This window comes from Peromyscus maniculatus, chromosome 12 (assembly GCF_049852395.1).
Source record: "Peromyscus maniculatus bairdii isolate BWxNUB_F1_BW_parent chromosome 12, HU_Pman_BW_mat_3.1, whole genome shotgun sequence".
Taxonomy (NCBI): Eukaryota; Metazoa; Chordata; class Mammalia; order Rodentia; family Cricetidae; genus Peromyscus; species Peromyscus maniculatus.
The window spans coordinates 85458396-85465517 of NC_134863.1; positions in this window are offsets into that span (position 1 = coordinate 85458396).

Here is a 7122-nt window from a genome sequence, read left to right on the forward strand (position 1 = left end):
GCTCTTGTGTCTTGAGTATATAAAAGAAGTCAGGCCTAACAGATTCATAATCAAATCAAGGAAGCACATTCAATGACTGTCAGATACTGTGAATATTTTATGTGATACTGCAACATGAACACAAGAAGAGAGGTCAACTGTGATTGGGTGAGGCCATACAATATGAACACAAGAAGAGAGGTCAACTGTGATTGGGTGAGGCCATACAATATGAACACAAGAGGAGAGGTCAACTGTGATTGGGTGAGGCCATACAACATGAACACAAGAGGAGAGGTCAGCTGTGATTGGGTGAGGCCATACAACATGAACACAAGAGGAGAGGTCAGCTGTGATTGGATGAGGCCATACAACATGAACACAAGAGGAGAGGTCAGCTGTGATTGGGTGAGGCCATACAACATGAACACAAGAGGAGAGGTCAGCTGTGATTGCGTGAAGCCATTCAACAAGCTTCCTGCTACTGTGTTCTCTCACATCAGTTTACCCTGGATCCTTGCCCATGAGTAATTTTGTAACTTGCATTGGCTATTTGGAAAATACAACTCAAATGAGAACACAGTGTAGTAGACACTGTCAAAGGGTTACTGGATTTAATATCATGCCCAACTTTACAGAAAAGCTCCAGGAAGCTTATCAGGCTCACAGTGACATATACAAATTCTTGAACATTGAAAGTTCAACCTTTGGTCATCAACAACCATCTTTCCTAAATTGTTTGCTTTGAAGAATCAAGCTTGTCTCATTTAATTTTGAGAAACAACCAGCCAAATATCCATGGTAAGGTATAGTTTGCCAATTGTTCTTTCAGGTAAAAACCTTATTTGGATGAAGTGGTTAGTTTAGCTGGTAACTCTAACTCGGCTGCATTTCCTTGGGGCTGTCACCATAGTTATTCAGAATGCAGCAGACTTCTATTACAGAGAAGTTAAAAAGAGGTCTGTTCTGTGAGCAAGTGGATCTTAACTGCCTTATCAAATCCATTTTTATATGTGACCCTTGCCGGGGGCTCTTTATTCTTTACAATGTGGTGAAGAAAGCAATGCCGTCAGTCTGCTCTGACCTCTGAAAAGGTGCCAGGAGTCTTAATAATTTTTGTGTTTGCACCAAGGCCAATGTCAACACAGTAAAAAAAAGTAAACAGATCAGTGTTATTACAAAATGTTTTTAACCTTAAGGAGAGCCATGAAAGCATCTTAGAAACCCCAGAAGCACACTTTGAGAGCCATTCTAGGAAGGAGAGAAGCTTGCACAGAACCAAAGGAATAGACTATGGCAGAGGCAGGCAAATGAGCCCTGGACCCCTGTAATCCAGTGCCCTAGTAACCATGGCATCCCTCCATAGTTAACAAGAATGCATTTTTACTTAAATACTTGAAAACTCTCCTTTTTGTTCCTTTATGATACACCACTCCAATTCTAAACCTTCTAAGAAAATTAGTGTATTTTACCACATATATTTGATAGTTCTGAATCATATTGAAATGTAATTATCTGTTTAATGAACGTGTTAGTTCTCTGTAACTAAAACAAAATACTTGAGATAACCTTTTATACAGATACCAGGTTCTTCGGGCTTACAGCCTGGAGGTGTCAGACCCATGGTCAGCTGGATGCACTGTGGTGAGCAAATGCTTCATGGTGCCGTCTTTGGGCACAGGAGAGTTCCCTGGCTTGTGACCAGAGAGCAGCAGAGAAAGAGGAGGTGTGCTCCATGTGATCTGGGGACCCCTGAAGACATCTCACCAGGCCCTAATGGGGATCAAGTCTTCAACATATGGACATTTGAGGACATTCAAAGACAGCAACATGATATGACTGGTCTAGGCCTGTGAGATGGCCTTGCAGGTAAAAGCACATGCCTCCCAAACCCAGTGACCTGAGTTCAATGCCCAGAGACCACAGCGAGAAAACCAACACCTGAAGGTTGACCTCTGACCTCCACACAAGTGATGTGGCATACATACACACAACAAATTAATTAACATTTTTAATTTTTTTTAAAGCTTTTTCATTGTTTCCCTGTGATACCAGGAATTGAAAAACAGGGTCCTGTGTATTCTAGGCAAGTAAAGCTGCACCCCCAGCACTTGGGTCATTTAGAAAAACATTTCAAGGCTCATTCTGTCCTTTTAAAAATTCTATTATTTTTTTCTAAAGGTACCAAAAAAATGATATGTGGTGTTTTTTGTTTGTTTGTTAGAGTCACATGGTAAAAAAAAAAGTACACACACACATTTTTTTACCATGTGACTATAAAATTTTTACTCCAAGCCTATTAGTAATCCTTTTATACAAGGTAATTAGTCATTTGTGAAGATATCAATTCAGATGTTATATACTTGTGACTGATTTCAATTTAATATAATTTTTATTAAATTTACCAAAAAAAGAGAAGGGAACTCATATATGTAGAAAAGTCATTTTTCTTTAATATTCTTATTACATTTATGAGAGAGAGAGAGAGAGAGAGAGAGAGAGAGAGAGAGAGAGAGAGAGAGAGAAAAGAGAGAAACAGTACTCATGTGGAAGTCTGAAAAGAACTTGTGAGAGTTAGTTCTCTCTTTCCACCATGTGGGTCCTAAAGATCAAACTCATTATTAGCTTGGCCGAGAGAGCACCTTTATCCACTACCCATCTCACCGGCCCCTCATATTTTTCTTAACATACTCAAAACTGAGATGCTGCTGAGGTGAGGAGTGTAGCCTCTCTGTGGTGAGAAAATAGCAAATTAAAACTGGGACAGTGGTGTACACCTTGTAATTCTAAAACTCAAGAGGCAGAGGCAGGAGGATTGTCAGAAGTTCAAGGCCATCTTACTCTACATGTCAAGTTCCAGGCTTGATAGAGCTTTTTAGTGAGAAAAACAAGGCAGACAGGAATCAGTTCAATCACTCCGGGCTCACACCACCTCCTAGCCTCCCCTGGCCTGTTCTGCCTGACTTCCTTTTCCAACAGTGGTTCCAGACAGTGAAGAGAACGAACTCCTGGCAGATGATGAAGAACCCAGTGGAGCAGCTCAGTGGGATGAGAGGTGCAGGATGTGGTCGTTAAAGGGGTGACGTAGGAGCTGGGTGCAGAGCTGGAGGGGTGATGTAGGAGCTGGGTGCAGAGCTGGGATGGCAGACCGCCTCATCATCCTTCTCTCCCAGAAACAGGCTCATTGAGATTGGGAGGCAGTGCGGACTCTCACTCTCAGCAGCTCTGTCAGGTTCTGCTGTGTGAGCCAGGACATGTGATGCACTCACTCTGCCTTAGTTTCCCCTTCATGAAGTGAAGTCCCTGGTTGGGTATGGGTTATAAACTTGGATGTAAGCAGAGGAGGAGTGGGACATGGACTGCATGATCAGAACCCTCTAGCCAGAGAGTCTGTGAAGATGCAAAGGTACCCAACAACCATGCCCCCAACTGCGTGAGCCAAGGTGTGCCAAGCCAGAGTCTGTGAAGATGCAAGGGTTCCCAACAACCATGCCTCCATTCTTATAAGAAGCAACTGGTACAGAGGCCAGGTAGAAAACTAGTTGTTAACTAGTTTGAACCAGAACTCAAAATCAGGGCTCTGTGTCCTAACAGGATTTTCCGGTCACAGAAATAACAATCTATGCTCTGGGCTGAAGGTTCCCTCCCTCCAAAATTTGGGTTGCTATTTGCTTCTTTTTGTGATAGCAGTGAGGATTGGGGGATTCCAGAGGTGAACTGCACATCGTCTCTGCCTGTTCAGTCCTGTAGTGACACACCAAGAAGACCCACAACAGGTACCAGAGCCTTGACATTGGACTTCTCCAGAACAGTGAGAAATAAATCTGCTTTCTTTATGGATTGCCCATCCTAGATTCTGTTGTAGCACCAGGAAATATAAAAACATGAAGTTAGAAATTTTGTTGATTTGTTTTTTGTGACAATATCTCACTGTCTAGCCCAGGCTGTCCTCTACTTTGGGCAATCCTCCTGCCTTAGCCTCCCCAGTGTTGGGATTCCAGGCACGAGGTGTCACACTCAGCTGTAAAACACGGAGGTGGTTGAAATCATCAGTACTCCCCAATAGTGAAAGAGCCACTAGAGGTGGCCCCATTCTGGATTTCCAGTTGTATTAGAGAGCGGTGGGAATAAAAACATCACGGTGGTGTTTAAAGACATCGATCAATGGAATCAAATCAAAGGCCCAGGCATGATTCCACACACCTATAGACACAGGATTTTTGACAAAGAAGCCAAACAGATAGACTGGAGAAAAGACAGAATCTTTAACAGATTAGCCTTGGCCAAACGACATGACTGCATGTAGAAGAACACAAATAGATCCACATCTACCACCCTGCACAAAACTCAACTCCAGATGGATCAAGAATCTCACAGAAGACGAGGCACCCTGAAACTGGTCAAAGAGAAAGTGGGGAATCGGCTTGGACCCATTAGCACAGGAAAAGGCTTTCTGAACAGGACATTGATAGCCCAGGTATTAAAACCCAACAATTAATAAATGGGACCCCAAGAAGCTGGAAAGCTTTTGTATGGCAAAGGGCACCACCAGGAAAAGTGGCAGCCTACAGATGAGAAAAGATTTTACCAATTAATTATTTATCTGATATAAGGTTAGTATCTAGAATATACAAAGAACTAAAAAACAATTGAACATCAAGAACACAAACAACTCAATTAAAAATGGAATACAGAACTAAACAGGGTTCCCAAAAGATGAAACACAAATAGCCGAGGAACACTTAAATGTTCAACATCCTTAGCCATTGGAGAAACGTAAATTAAAAACGACATTGAGGTTTCATTTTACCCCAGTCGGAATGGCCAATATCAATAAAACAAATGATGGCAGATGCTGGCGAGGAGGATGGGGAAGGAGGACACTTATTCATTGCTGGTGGGAGTGAAAACTTGTACAACCACCATGGAAATCAGTGTTGGAGGCTCCTCAAAAGGCTGAAAATCAACCCACTACAATATCCAGCCACACTACTCTTGGTCATATTCCCAAAGAACTCTATATCCTTCTTATGACAGACTCACTTGCTCCTCTACGTTCATTGCTGCTCTATTCATAATAGCCAGAGCTGGAAACTGCCTCAATGTCCATCAACCGATGAATAGATAATGAAAATCCAGAATATTTACACAATATTTTGCAACTGTTAAGAAAAATGAAATTTGCAGGCAAATGGATTAGAGCTAGAAAAGAAAATCATCCTGGGTGAGGAAATCCAGAACAAGACAAATTGTGCGTGTTTTCTCTTATATGTGGCTGCTATCTTTTAAGCTTTAGATATGTGTGCTCAATCCAAATAGCCATAGAGGTTAGGCAGCTAACAAGGGACCAAGGAGGAGGAGGAGAGTCTTCCAAGGAAGGGGAAATAGAGTATAGTCTTATAAAGAGATAGAGGGGAACAAGAATATGAAGATGAAATGGGGAAGCGAGGGGAGCTGGGCAAAGGAGGGACTATGGGGAGGGACAGCTACCACTAACGGTCCTTTGAAAAGCCATCTGAAGGCTACTGCTGTAGAAGCTCCCTGAAGTATATACATAGGAAAGGGTGGGTGAGACAAGGCCCCAGGTGGACATCTCATACTACCAAGTAAAATCTCCAGTGTCAGGAAAGGGTTACATCTTGTTGAGCCATTGGACAAAGGGGTCCCATAGACACACACACCCCAAATCACAGGATATCACAAAAGCTATTGGTTGCTCTTCACAAGGTGATGGCAAGGCCCTATTGCTGAAGACACAACCCACGTATGTCATCAACACATGGAGAAATGGAGCTGGTGCCCTACTGGAAGCTTCACCCTGACTGACCAGCATTCATGGTACTGGAAGGTACTCTGCCAGAGGATAAATGTAATCATCAATCTTCCCCAGCTACAAATCTTTCAACCTATGGCAATAACTTGCTGGTCAGACATATTGATGCAATAATATAGCACAAATGTTATGGGAACAATCGAGCAGTTTTTTAACCGGATTTAAGGCCCATTCCGTGGGATAGATGGAGCTCACACACGACATTGCTAAAGTGGTCAAGAGTCTGAGGCTGTACAGATCACAGGCCTAGGGAAAAACCATAGATCAGAGCATTTCTCAGACCCAGTTAGAAACACCACTGCTTGCAGTAGATGGGAATTAACACAGAGACTCACAACTAGACAACGTGCAGAGGGTGAGATGTCTTTATCTAGACCTCCTCGTCAAGACTCAGGGATAGCCTGGTGGTGATGGCGGCGGCGGGCAGCGGCGCACGCCTTTAATCCCAGCACTCAGGAGGCAGAGGCAGGTGGATCTCTGTGAGTTCGAGGCCAGCCTGGACTACCAAGTGAGTTCCAGGAAATGCACAAAGCTACACAGAGAAACCCTGTCTCAAAAAACCAAAAAAAAAAAAAAAAAAAAAAAAAAACCAAAAAAAAAAAAAAAAAAAGGCTTAGGGATATGTATGGAAGCAGAGGGCAGAGGTGGAAAGATTGTAAGAGTCAGAGCTCATGGATGACTTCCAAAGAAACTGTGTCTTCCAGACACAACAGGATTGATGCAAATAAACTCATGTAGACTATAACAGTGGTCCTAAGACCTGCACAGGTTCAAACCAGACAAAATCCCAGCATGGAGAAGGGGAAGGGGACACAAAGACCCACCCCTAACAATGAGCTATTTGCAATGGATACATTGTGGTAAAGGGAAAATCTGTGGTCTCCACTGGGGTGTCACCGGGTGTGTGAACACACGCCAGGGCAGGCCCCATGCCCAGGAGTAGCTGGCCAACACAAAGCGAACTCCATTAGTTTTGTTGGGGGGAGGGGAACCACATGTTTTGTTCCTTTATTTTGGATATTTTTGTCCTATTGGCTCTCGTGTGTGTGTGTGTGTGTGTGTGTGTGTGTGTGTGTGTGTGTGTGTGTGTGTGTGTTGATTTTTCAGTTTGGGGGTTTTGTTTTTGCTTTGAGAGAGAGAAAGAACATGGAATTGTATAGTTAGGGAGGCAGGGAGGATCTGGGAAGAGTTTAGGCACAGGGAAAGAATCTGATCAAAATATATTATATAAAATGATTTTCTTGAAATGAAAATAATTATTATTATTAAAAAGGGATTATCAATACTGCCCCAGATGCCACACAGGGGCT